Source organism: Nycticebus coucang, chromosome 14, assembly GCF_027406575.1.
Source record: "Nycticebus coucang isolate mNycCou1 chromosome 14, mNycCou1.pri, whole genome shotgun sequence".
NCBI lineage: Eukaryota > Metazoa > Chordata > Mammalia > Primates > Lorisidae > Nycticebus > Nycticebus coucang.
In genome coordinates, this window is record NC_069793.1 from 6602237 (window position 1) to 6615726 (window position 13490).

At 52.8% G+C, this 13490-nt stretch overlaps 1 protein-coding gene across 3 annotated transcripts in view; it reads right to left on the reverse strand.

The window, feature by feature from the left end:
• The window catches only part of SHANK2 (SH3 and multiple ankyrin repeat domains 2), a 577367-nt gene that overhangs the window by 138724 nt on the left and 425153 nt on the right, over positions 1–13490 (reverse strand). The gene's annotated exons all lie outside the window — the stretch shown is intronic.

The window sequence follows — 13490 nt, forward strand, 5'->3', positions numbered from 1 at the left end:
CAGAGCCCCCCAGACACATGACTGGGGGTGTGAAGGAACCAGCTGTGTGCCAGGAGAATAATTTGGAAGCTCCTCAGTAAGTTAAACATCAAGCCACTGGGTGACCCGATAATTCCACAAACCAGGGAGTCAAAGACACACAGGCACTTGCAGACATGCATATTCTTGTTCACAGCGGCCAGGAGGCTCCAGAAACAGCCCACCGTCCATCAACTGATGAATGGATACAGAAAATATGCTACACACAAATAACACAGAATATATTATGTGGAGTGGAATGTATACATAATACAATATAATGTGTCAGGGGATACTATTCAGCCCTAAAAAGGATGTGATTCTGATACATGCTACAACATGGGCGAATCTCAAAACGTAACGCTGGGAGAAGCTGGACACAAAGGGCACCCAGAACAGGGAAGTTTCAGAGACGGAAAGTGAACTGGCGGCTGCCAGAGGCTGGGGGCGGGGCAGCAGCAAGTGATGGCTCATCCAGCAGGGCTTTGCTCTTGGGGTGGATTAAGTAGATAGTGGTAGTGATTGTGCAACCTTGTGAACACACTAAGTTTACTGAATTGTTCACTTTTCAATGGTTAGAATGGCAATTTTTTTATTATATGCCTGTTACTACAATTAAAGAAAACACTTACAGTACCAGTGGGAGCTTTGGTGCCCCTGAAATTCTCTCAGCAGGGCGGCAGGCTATTAGATTTGGATGAAGGACCATTCACCTCTTAATAAAAGGCAGGAACACTCAGCTTCAAGGGCCTGGTTTTATAATACTTCCCCCCACTGCTGCCAAGACCAGGGCATATCAAGGTGGCAGCAGACATGCCTATGACCTCAGGCCAATCCCGCCTGTCCCTGAGCCTCAGTTTCTCAAATGACACTGGGTACAGGCCCTAGCTCCAATAAAGAGCCTTTGTACTCGCTCTCCCAGGCTCCAAGGATGCTTGGTTTTCTAAGCAGGCTACATTTGTAAAGGAATAATCAATTCTCCATTTTATGTTAATTAAAGACAAACATAACTGCCAGGCAGAGCTGCACAGTGGCTCCAGTGGGTGGAAAAGATCGGGAGAGTTTGTGGAATGCGCTGTGGCAACTCTGCACAGAACCGGGTACCCAGAGACCCTGCGGGCAGCTTTAGGCTTTCTGCATGTTAAAACCAGCTGTCAGATCCCAGGGACTCCATTCCAGGGCCTGGGGGAATCCTCAGGACTCACACTGAGAATTACTGAAATCTGTCTCAGTTTAAAAGGCTCTGATTTTGAAGAACAAATGGTCCTCTAAAGAAGAATGTTTCCCCCACATGGAACCTTTGTGCGCCCTGATAGGAAGAGCTCCAGCCTTCCTATGCAGTGAGGAAGGAATGGAGCTCTGAAATTTCTATCTCCACTTGCTTTTTCCCATATGCTGTTTCTCAAATTTAAGCAGAAATGCTACTTCCCATGGCTGGTGCTAAACCTGCAGAAAAGGGTTGTGGTAGACGGCCCTGATGGACAATTTATCAGTGCTGCAAGGGGCAAGCTCAGACGTCCTGCTCTCCATGGGGTTAGTGGGCCTGGTGGGGCAGGGCCAGGCAGGTTCCAGAGCTGCAGCGTCACACAACTTAGTGCCACTCGGATGCACCCCAGGGCCCCTGGCTGCTTCCCGCTGCTCTTCCCTGGCCTGCCTACACCTGCCCACAGCAGCCCTGGGTACTTGGTCATCACACGATGACCTAGATCCCCCCATCAGTGATTTCTTACACAGCAGAGGGCTTCTGGTCTAGGGGCTACCTCTGGATTTGCGTCCCTTTCCATTCTTTACTTCAAAGCTAAACACGTGCAAAGGCAGGGGCCCACTGGCCGGGGGCCATACAGAAGGGCAGCCGGGGGAAGGATTCTTAGACAATCCTTCACTCCTTTAGCTGAGCAGGGAGAATTTCTAGGTGGCAGGCACTCAGGATGGGCCTTCCAGGATGAACAGGGGAGTTTAGGAAACTGTCTTCATTTCTACTAAAAATAGAGAAAAAAGGCAATTTTCAGTTCTTCTCTCAGCACTTAGGGGCCTTAAACCGGTCTGCTGATTTAAAAGGGAACTGAAAGCCGTGTTCCAAATTTACTAGCATGCTGCCAACTGTGGCAGCCCACAGGGCAGAGAGTCCTGCTCAAAACCCAAAAAAGAGGCGGCCCATGAGCTCCAGAGAAGGGCGGGAGGGGGAGTCATTTTTAAGTGACTCCGGCCTGGGACCCTGGGCTCTGTGCTGAGTGTTACCTATAGAGGTGTGTATTTCATAAGGGCTTTGAAGGTGTCCCGCTGCTGACTGCAGGAACTCTCAGGCTCCAGGTAGGGCACTGATGAGGAAAACAGTGAGGGCAAAGGAAGCCCTCACCCTGCCCTGTAACCCCCTCAGGATGAATGGGCATCTCCATTCACCAGACAGCCACTCTGTCCCTGGCCAGGTGCAGCCGCAGAGGCAAAGACATGGTACGGTCTCTTCACATATGCACGTATAGACACGTGCACCCATACACATGTGCACACACATATACACCATGCACACATATACACCGTGCACATATACAAGCATAAACATATGCACACATGTGCATATACACACGTGCACACATACACACGCACATATACACAGTGCACATATACACACACACGGTGCACATACATATATGCATGCACATATACACAGTGCACATATACACACGCACACGCGGTGCACATACACATATGCACGCACATATACACAGTGCACATATACATACACGCGGTGCACATACACATACGCACGCACATATACACAGTGCACATATACACAGTGCACATATACAAGCATAAACATATGCACACAGGTGCATATACACACATGCGCACATACACACGCACATATACACAGTGCACATATACACACAGTGCACATATACACACGCACACGCAGGCACATACACATATGCACGCACATATACACAGTGCACATATACAAGCATAAACATATGCACACATGTGCATATACACACGTGCACACATACACATGCGCATATACACAGTGCACATACACACGCGCACACACAGTGCACACACATATACAAGCATCAACATATACACACATGCACACACATGCACACAAACACATTCTGGGAGATGCTTTTCCTTTTGCACACGATTATGAACACATTCGGGCAAGTGCATACTTTCTGGCGAACTCCACCCCCAACACACATAGGTTAAAGGAAACTCCACTGGTCAACCCTGCCGATGCCCCCAGCTGCCTCTCCCAACCCACCCCCCTCCACCAGAGGTGTCAGGGTCTCTGGCTGCGCTTCCCGAGCCCCAGCTTTTCTTTCCAGTGTTACCACCTGTTCATACCCTTACAGAATACGTTGATTCGTTTTGCCTTTTCTTTTAAAATAACGGCCCCCCCCAAACTTGACATAGATCATTTTGCCTTTTTATTGGGAACTTTCCATAAGCTGTATCACACTTTCTATATCCCTCTTAGCAGCCTAAACATTCCAGCCCTCACAGTGCTGCTGAGAGCCCCGCCTCGCACGTGCCTAACGTGCCCCTGACGCGCGGAGCTGCCACTCACTCCCTTCCCCGCTGCTGAATAGTCTCCACACAGGAGCAGATGACACCGGCCCAATCTTTTCTTGGTAATAGACATTTGCATCATTTCCAGTGTTTTGCTACTATGAACAGAGCTGCTTGGAAATTTCTTGAGTGTGTCTCCTGGCCCACGTGGTGAGTCTGATAGGGGTGTGTGACACAGAGTGTCGGGCTGATTTGTATAGGAGAAGCATCTTCAATTTTAGTGGGCAGTGATTACAGCTTTCCAAAAACGTTGCAATTGGGACCTTTCCCCTTTTTCTTTTTTAAAAACATAGCATAGAAGCCTGTAAGCTGGGGTATGAGTTACAGCGTATCCCCCAAAAGATATGTGGGAGTCCTAACCCCTAGCACCTCAGAATGTGGCCTTATTTGGAAGTAGAATCACTGCAGGTATAATTAAGATATAAATGAAGATGAGGTCACCCTGGAACAGAGTGGGACTTTCATCTAATGGTATTCTTATAAGAAAAGGCAGATCTGGACACAGACCGGAAAAGGCCAGATGATGACAGAGGCAGAGACTGGAGTGATGCAGCCAAAAGCCAAGGAAGGCCAAGGGGTGCCAGGTACTGCCAGCTACCACCAGAGGCTGGAAGAGGCAAGGAAAGATCCCCACTGCGAGCCTCAGGGGGAGCACACCCCTTCTCCATCTTCCAGCATCCAAACAAGGGGATAATAGATGTCTGCTGTTTTCAGCCACCCAGTTTGTGGTATTTCCGTACAGCCACCATCAGAAAGGAAGGTGAGCAGTGTCCCAGTCCCTCCTCCATCCTAGCCTTTGTCTTGGGTCTCTGGCTGTGAGAGCAGGGAGGACCAAAGCCCTCCATAGACCCCCATGGCCCTGCAGGTGGGCCTTGGGCGTGGGCATCTCAATCCTTCCCAGCACAGCTCTAAAGCCTTTTCTTCCTGCCAGTTTAACGAGCAGGGAGGACCAGCTATTTCCCTTCCCTGTGTCTGAGGCTTCCAGGGAAGGAAGAGGAAGCGGGCAGCTGTTCTACTCCTGGCTGGGGACTCTGGTCCCAGGGGCCTGCTTTGGTGGCCGACTGGTAAAGCAGAAGGCAGGGGGGAAAGGGGACCTGCTCTGACGGCCCCGTGCCAGGCCCAGTCAGGAGTGTGCTGCTTGCAGCGGCCCAGGGAGAGGTCCTCAGAGGGCAGAGCACCCACAGACTCAACACTCTGTCCGGCCTTTCCCTGAGCCCAGAGCCAGCGGGGGAGGGATGCTCATCACCATGGGGAGCGTCTGGGGGAAGGGAACATCACCAAACCTCTCGGGCCTGGCTGGTCCTCCTGGTAGTCCCGAGCCAAGGGCCTAGCTCTCGTGTAGGACAGCTCCCCAGGTGGCTGTGGACTAACCCGCTTCTCCTGGTTTCTTGCTTGTAGTTATCACAAATAGCAGTAAAATGTGCTGGAATGCACAATCCTGAGTGAAGGAGGGGCTCTTAGGAATCACCTGGGCTTTCGGGAATCGCCTAGGCTCTGCGCCAGTCCTCCCCAGAAACACCGGGATGTCCCAGCAAGTCATGTCACCCTGAAGTATAAAACCCTCTGCTTTTCAGGGTCCCCCAGGACAATACGAGTGGGGCCCAGGGCAGTCAAGGCCCCACCAGTCCCGTGCGTTGGGCGGCTGGCTCACACGGAACCCTGGCCTCTGCCCTGCCTGCTGCCCATCAGTAAGGAACACGTGCCTTCACAGAGCCTGTGTGTGGGCGTCCTGTCACCCAACTCAGGCAAGTGGGCAAGCAGCAAAGTGCACTGGGGCACCTCAGGTGGAGCCACTTGGCCCATATATCCAATCATGGGGTTTGGTGCCAGACAGATGCCCACTCGCCTGTGGTTGAAGCTCCCTCGACCAGTATGGGCTTTACTGGCCATGAGGGTGGAGTCTGAGCTCGGCTCCTCCTGCTTCCTCAGTCTGTCTCTGAGGATGGGTGACAGCACTTGCTGGTGCCACTCAGACCCCGGCCACCACATCTGCCAGGGCTGCTAAGGAAGGGCAACAGTGTGTGAGAACGTGAGGTCGGTGCCGCCTCCCAGCAAGCGGGCACAGACCTTGGCTCCTGTCCTCTCTCTGGTCCTTCGGCTTCTCACTGGGTGAAGCCACAAGGAATTGCCACTTTTGTACATCAAAAATAGCTAAGGATTGCCACTTTGATATGGTCTGCCTTACAGACCCCGTGATCGAGTGTGCTAATGAGCATCTGCTCTGACCCAGGGAGCAGAGGCCTTGTTGGTGACCCCCCCCAGTGTGCTAAACACTGTCAGAACTGGCTCAGGAGACCCCAAGAGAAGCCTGTCCCAGGCCAGGAGGGGCCTGATGGCATCTCTAGATTGTGGACATCCACACCGAAACTGGTAGGTTGAGCCGAGCAGAGGATACGAGTTAACTAGAGTGTGGGACACTCCTAGAAGGGAGGCTGGGCAGCGTGCTGCAGGTACAAGCAGCCTCGGAGGCTGAGAGTCCAGTGCTGGGGGAGGCAGGACCAGGCCCTGGAATGGGGCACCCAGCACCCAGCTCTGGGCGCTGGGCAAGTCTTTCCGGGGTGAAAGGAATCCCACCCAAGGGGGAGTCTGGGCAGGGAGGCCTCTGAAGCCTCCAAGGCTGCTGGGTTGAAAGCTGGGATTCATTTCCAGGTGGGGGAAGCCCAGGGGCCTTCCTGCCAGGCTGGCCCCTAGCAAGGCCTATGGGTGAGCATAGCCTATGGGGAGTCAATCCACAGGTGTCACTATGAAAGAGGGCATGGGAAATGTCACCTGCCAAGGGCCAGAGAATAGAGCTTTTGGGATTGGGAGCTGCATGTTCTTTTGTGTGTGTGTGTGAGAGAGTGTGAGTGTGTTGGTGTCTATGAATGTGGGTGTATGTCTGTGTGCTTGTGCATGAGTGCATGTGTACGTGTGTGTACATGTGTGTGCTGTTCAGAAGCCTTTAAAAATGTAGAAACCTTTCTTAGCTAGCAGAGTGCACAAAAATAGTCTATGGGTCGAATGTGGCCCATGGGCTAAGTTCACCAGACTTTCTGCCATAAGAGCAAGAAATGTTCATAGGTCTGAGCAAGAAGGTCTGAGTGAGAGGAGATTGTCAGTGGGGCAGCAGGACCACGTGCAAATTTGGTGCTGGGCTTTCTGGAAAGGAAGACCTGGCTATAACGAGAGGCCCTAGTTCAAGGTCAGAAGAAGGCTTTGAAAGAGAAAGTGGCTGGAATAAAGAACAGGAAGTTTTTATAGTCAGGGTAGGGTCTACCCCTAATGCATTCAACCAAGACTTTGAATAAATGTGTACCGTGTCAGGCATGCTAGAATGTTTGAGTTTGATCTGGTACAGGTTGGGAGATTTCAAAAGGTAAAACCAAGTCCTCTCCATAGGGGTGCTGTCCCAGAGTTAAAGGCACTAATGTGGCCCCAGCTCTGCCCACTCCCAGGCTTTGCCCCCGCTATGGGCAATGCGCACGGTTGGCATTCAGTAATTAAGTCATAAAACACAAGCCTGGCTGCTTAGAGAAGAATTATAGGGCTCCGCAGCGCATGAATACAGTAATCCAGCTTAATTAACACCAACGTGGGGAGAGCAGCCGCATACTTCTGGGTTAAATTAGCCCATATCTTGGTGCTGACTATCACTTACCCTTATCACGCTACAATGAATGCTTTTCATCGTATCTAATAAAAATAAACCTGGGCCTGGAAAAACTGGGCAGGTGACCCAAGGAGAGGCCTAGAACCATCCCTGAGGCTGGCTTTGCAGGGCCTTTGTGTTAAAATGGAACAAATCTGCCAACCCTGAGAAGTATTCAAGGGTTGTGGAGCTTCCCAGGGACAGGGGCATGTCCACGCCCAGCAAGGGCAGCTGGGATGGACAGAGTGTGTGTGCACAACTCATAGTGCCTGCTTACCACCCACGACCTGCTTCTTGCGATCTGCACCTGGTCAGGCCCCCGGGGAGGCAGAGCCTAGCTCAGCCCCAGGCCTGTTCCAAGAACTTCCTAAGTGCTAATCATTTCAGCCTTACAACTACCCCAAATGGGAGTGTGTCTGCTTCTTATTGCTTCCTGTAACAAATTACCATAAATTTAGAGGCTCAAAACAACACCTGTATCATCTTACAGTTCTGGGAGTCAGAGGGTCTGGCACTGGTCTCACTGGACTAAAATCATGGTGTTGACAGGGCCATGTTACCCTGAAGTCTCTGTGTTCTTCTGTGTCTCTTCCAGCCCCAGGGGCTCCTGGTGTCCCTTGGCTTGTGGCCACATCCCTACAACCTGTGCCTCTGTGGTCATGTAGCCTTCTCCCCCATATGCATTGCCTCCTTCTCATAAGGACACTGTGACATCTGGGGCTCACCAAAGAATCCAGGGTTATCTCCTGATCTCAAGCCCCTTTGCCATGGACAGCAACATATCCACAGGCTCTGGGGGTCAGGACATAGATGCCTCAGCACAGGGAGGTCACTACTGCTATGTTAGGAGGCTCCTGCCCATGGCACCAGCCCACACATCAGCAATGGCCCCTCCAAGCTCCTCCTCCCTCCCCATTTTCTCCTGTCATCTTTGAGGCCCATCCTGGCTGCAGTGCTATAAGGTTCCATAGGAAAAGTCAAGTGTTGGCTCCCCGAGAGGAGGCTCCTGTCAGGACAATTGCCTCAGAGGCAGAGGGTAAGAGTTGTTACTAGGCTTGAAACCTACTTCTGTGCCTTAGACAAGCCTCAGATCAGGGCTGCAGACATCTCCAGTGGTTACCTGAGGCCCCAGGGACTTGGAGGGGAGAGTTTTAAAAGAACCATGGAGTGGCCAGAAGCATCAAATGAGAGCATATGAGCGTTGTGTTGAAGATGGAATGGAATCTCGGTTCTCTTCTCCTGAGGACGCAAATCCCACTGTAAGGGCCCCACCCTCATGACCTCATGTAAGCCTAGTCACCTTCCACAATCCCATCACACTGGGGTGAGGGCCCCAACACACGTGCGGTCTGTGGCACCTGCCTCGTGACTATCAGCCAGCTTAACGGAGACGCAGGGAGGGTCTCTCCACAGACTTGCTGGTGTGTGTCTTTCCTGAGGCAGAAGGATCATTGCCTTGCCTCCCTGGAACGAAAATGTAATTGTCTTGTGCCTTTGAAAAGCCTCGGCTGGGCTGGGAGAAGTGGAGATCGTGGTGGTTGCCAATGAAGCACTTAATTGAGCAGAACAGGTAATCCCACCAGCACCGTCAGAAACACGCAGAGCTGAGTTGCGCTGGCTGCAGGAATGCAGCTGCTCTGGGCCTGCCCCTTCTTGGCACCCCCAACCTGGGCTGCGTTCCTTCCTATCTGCTCTAAAATAATTAATTGGGTTGTTCCATTAATGCTGTGTTATCCTAGGGCCAGATGAAGTTTGTTTATGCACTGAATGTTTATGTCCTTCTCCATTCTCCTGTTGAAGCCTCAATCTCCTCAAGGTAATAGGGCCTGCTTGAATGGAGATGAGGCCTTTGTGGAGGTAACTGAGGTTACAGGTGGTCATAAGGGTGGGGCCCTGATCAGATGGGATTAGTGTCCTTATAAGAAGGAACACCAGAGAGCTTGCTGGCCCTCTTTCTCACTCCCTCTCTCTCTTTCTTGCACGTGAGGAAGGTGGCTGACCATAAGACAGAAGGAGAGTCCTCACCAGAAACTGACCCACTGGCACCCTCATCTCAGACTTTCAGCCTCCAGAACTGAAGACAAACATCTGTGGTCTAAGCTCCCAGTTCACGTTACTTTGTCACGGCAGCCCAAGCTAGTGAAAACATCTGTGAGCAGGTGTGATGTGATATCTGTGTGACCCCAGCAGGCCTCAGTTTCACCATCTGTAAATGGGGATGGTGATAGTACCTGCCCTGCAAACTGTCAGGGATTGATGAAAGCCCAAGCACTGAGGTACCCGGCTCAGGGAGGATGTGGTCTAGACTTCAACTCTGCACACTCACACTGACCACAGCCATCAGCTGGAGCGCCTTGCCCAGCCTGCCCCTGATCTCCCAGGAAGACCCCATTTCTGAGGCTGTGTACGTTCAATGATAACCCTCTGAGTTATCAACCCTCACATGGTCCCTCCATCCTAATTCTCATTTTATAGATGAGAAAATTGAGGCAGCAGCTGCCAAGGAACTTGTTCAGGATCACAGTAGGAATACATGAAGCAAGTCTGGAATCCCCACAGACTTGGAGCCCATGTCCCCAAAACCCAGGCTGGTGACTGTCACAGGAGGAGACTTCGTCTGAGGACATGGGCAGACAGGATTCAAGAGGTACAATGAAGACAGACAATGATGGCCAGCTGCTACTAATCTTCCTGGTGACACCCATAAAAATACCCACAAAATACGTGACAAGCGGCTTCATGGCAGTGGAGAGCAAAGTGTGGCTGGCAGGAGCTGCCCCTAGAAGGCAGGTGTGTCCCCAGCCCAGATGTAGCTGTGGTTGGAGGTCCTGGGCTGCCAGCTCTTATGTCCACACAGGGGAGGACCCACTCTTGAGCTCTGGTTGCTCTTCCCGGTCCTGTCCACACTGTGCTGCAGTGTCCAGGGCCAAGCCTGGCACCCATGTGGAGGGGCTCTGGCCCACCCTGCCGAGCTGGGTGCCCCTGAGGCCTGTCACATTTTATGGGCGGAGGGACGGTGAACCTGACAAGCACAGTAGGCCGACCACTTCTTGGCACCTTTTGGAACCATCTGGACCCAGCAGGATAGTCAATGGGCATCTCCAATCCCACACAGCACAGTGAGCTCCCTGTCTCCTGCTCTACACGCCCCCTCCACACACACACACTTCTCCATCTCAGCAAGAGGCCCACGGCCACCCAATGGCATGTGAGAAGCTGGGGAATTATCCACTTGACCCTCTGTGCATGAGTTCGCTGCAGATAGACCCAGTGATGCCTCCACACACCTGGGTGTGGGGACCCATGGGCCTTCCCATCCCTCTGAGTGCCTGCCCTGGGGCTGCCTGACAAAGCCCCACAAACCAGGTGGCTTCAAACAATGGAAATGTATTTGCTCACAGCACAGGAGGCCAGAAGTCCAAAATTGACCCTTGTGGGAGGCAGAGTCTGTCCCCAGCCCCTTGCCTAGCATCCAGTACTGCAGCAGCCCTCCATGCTCCAAGACCGTGGCTGCACCTGCCCAGTCTCTGCATGGGCCTCTGGGCCCCTGTGCTTATAAGGACACCAGCTACTGGGTCTAGAGACCATCCTAAATCTGGGATGACCTTATCTTGGGATCCTTCACTAATTACATCTAAGTCCATCTGCAGAGACCCTGGCTCCATAGGAGACTCCTGTGGACGTGAGTAATCAGGAACACACTTCAGGCCACTGTGTGCTCCAATCCATTCTTTAAACAGACATCAAGTAAAATGCGCGCGCGCGCACACACATTACTGCCTACCAAGCCCTATCATGCCAGAAGCAAAATCTAAATTCTTCCCAAGTCCTGAGGGCCCTGCGTCTACCTCTTGCTCTTCCCCTCACAGCTCACACATGGGTGTGTGACCTTCTGCCCCTGGAAGACCCAGCTGATCTCTGTACCCTTAAAAAGCAGTGGCTTCCTCTGCCAGGAAGGCCAATGGCCTGGGCGTCTGCTCCCCATCTAGCTCCCGGAGGATAATCTTGTTCATTTATTTGAATAAATGTCACACAGATGGGACATTTCTAGAAAGTTCTATTTGGCAGTGTGGATACAGACCAACAAATGGAGAGAATTCGAGGTCGTCAGATCATGAGGGCCCTAGGCTTCTCCTCCAGCCTGGTGACCCCAAAAGAAACACTGCTGGGGAGCTGGGCTGGGGCTGCCACGGAAGTGAAACCACAGGCAGGAGGGGCCGTCTCCGGCAAGGACGCCTGGGAGCAGAGGCCCTGGGTCCCTTCAGGAAGGGGTGGACTTAGCCTCGCCTCACCCGGAACCTCCTGGAACATCCCTGAGAGCTAAAGCAGGTGTTCATCCTTCAGGAGCTGCCAGGCCCACGTCCAATACCACCTGTCCGTTCCTGAGAACCACTGTGCAGACCCAGTGGGGCTGGGGCCGTCATCCTGGTCCTGGCCAGGGTCTCAGGGAGGGGGGTAATCCTATTCTTCACCCTGTGGAAGATCTGGTGACAGAGCTACGCCTGGACCCTCTGCTGCCCTGGGGACTCCTACGCGCTCTGCAGCTCGCAGACCCGGAGATACCACACCTCTCATGGGACAGAAGCCCCGGTGCCCGCCCACCCAGGACTCACCCCCAGACATCCTTCAGCGTCCATTTCTGACTTACTAATGCAACCCTCTCACCACCAGCAAGTCTGTTTCAAAACCAGAACAAAACATCAAACCATCTTTCTCTCTCCCCATACCAGGGGACACTTGGCAACATCTAGAATGTTTTGGGTTGTCACGATAGGGAGATGCTACTGGTATCAAGTGGGTAGCGGCCAGGGGTGCTGCCTGACACTCTATGCGCCGGGCAGGACAGGCCCCAGAGTGCTGACAAAGCCATTGTGGAGAAACCCTGCCTCAATCCCACACCCAGAGGGCCAGTTCTAACACCCCGACCTCAGCATGGTGTCTGTCTCCTTTCTGGTCTGGTGGCCTGTGAGCGTGGGAGATTCCCCAAGGACTGGGCCTCACCGGAGTTCAGCTAACTCCCGGTTAGAGTGAGCAGCCCCATGACCCTCCCCCACAAGCCAGGATCTGTGAGGAAGACTCGCAGAATTCACTGACAGTGCCCATGCACAGTTACAGTGTATTACTGTGAAAAGCAGTGAGCACAGGGAGACGTGGGGCAGAGTCCAGGAGAGCGCAGACCATGGGGCTTCTGTTGTCCTCTCCCATGGAGTTGAGGTATCGTCCCTCCCAGTATTGATGTGTGACAACATGTGTGCGGCACAGCCAGCCAGGGCAGCTCCCGAGCCTCTGGTGTCCAGAGTTTTAGGCTCAGCCTCTCCTGGAGGTTTGGGCTGACCCTTCTATCCTCCAGTTTTTTTCTGGAGGTCAAAGCTGACATGGCACGGCCCAAATCACACTATCAGACTGTCCAGAGCACAAAGCCCCTAGGAAAACAGAAGACGCTCCTATCAGGCAGGCCATTCTAGGGGCCCAGAGATCACTTCTAGGAGCTGGGTCACTGGCTAGTTTTCACTACACAGACCTACGTCCATTTTGCAGATCAGTAAACTGAAGCCCAAACCACAGGGAACCTGCCCAGGCTCTGGGCAGTGGGGAAGGGGTGGGCTTTGAACTCTGGTCACTCACTCAGGGCCCTCAAGTCCCTGCCCCGTGCTCTCCAGAGGTCACCAAGGCCATGTTGGGAGCCATCTCAGCCCTGCCCCTTACCAATAAAACTAGGAAATGGGAGGGAGGAACCTCAGTCCCTCGTGTAACAAGAGAAGGGCAGGACCCCCTGGTGTGTTAAAGGCACACAACGGAGGGCTGAGGTTGGACGAGAAGTCCTGTGAACTCACCCCCACGGAAACAACCAGGACCGCATGGGATGGGAGATTTCATTCCCTAAGCCTGGGGCCCCTCCTGCTTGGACAGCCGAGGGCTGCAGGCCTCTGGGCCTCCCACCTCCAGTTCCGCAGCCGCCTCGCTCTCTTGCTTGCTCACTGCAGCCTCCGTCCCAGCCTCCCATCCGGCTGAGCAGGGTACCTTGCATACACGGTTGCTAGGAGACCGTTGCCGAGAGTCACAACTCAGCTGGCAACGGAAAACACCCCCAGCAACACGGTTTGCCCGGCCCATTTAGGGAGACACGTTTTCTGGTCCACTCAGTGCTTCGCCCTCTTTGCAAACAAATTTCAAACGTTTTCTTTTCCATGGCTTCTAGATATCACTTAACATGCACTCTATATTTAGGGATGGTTATGAAACAAACATATCACCCACAATATCTGCATTGAATGTG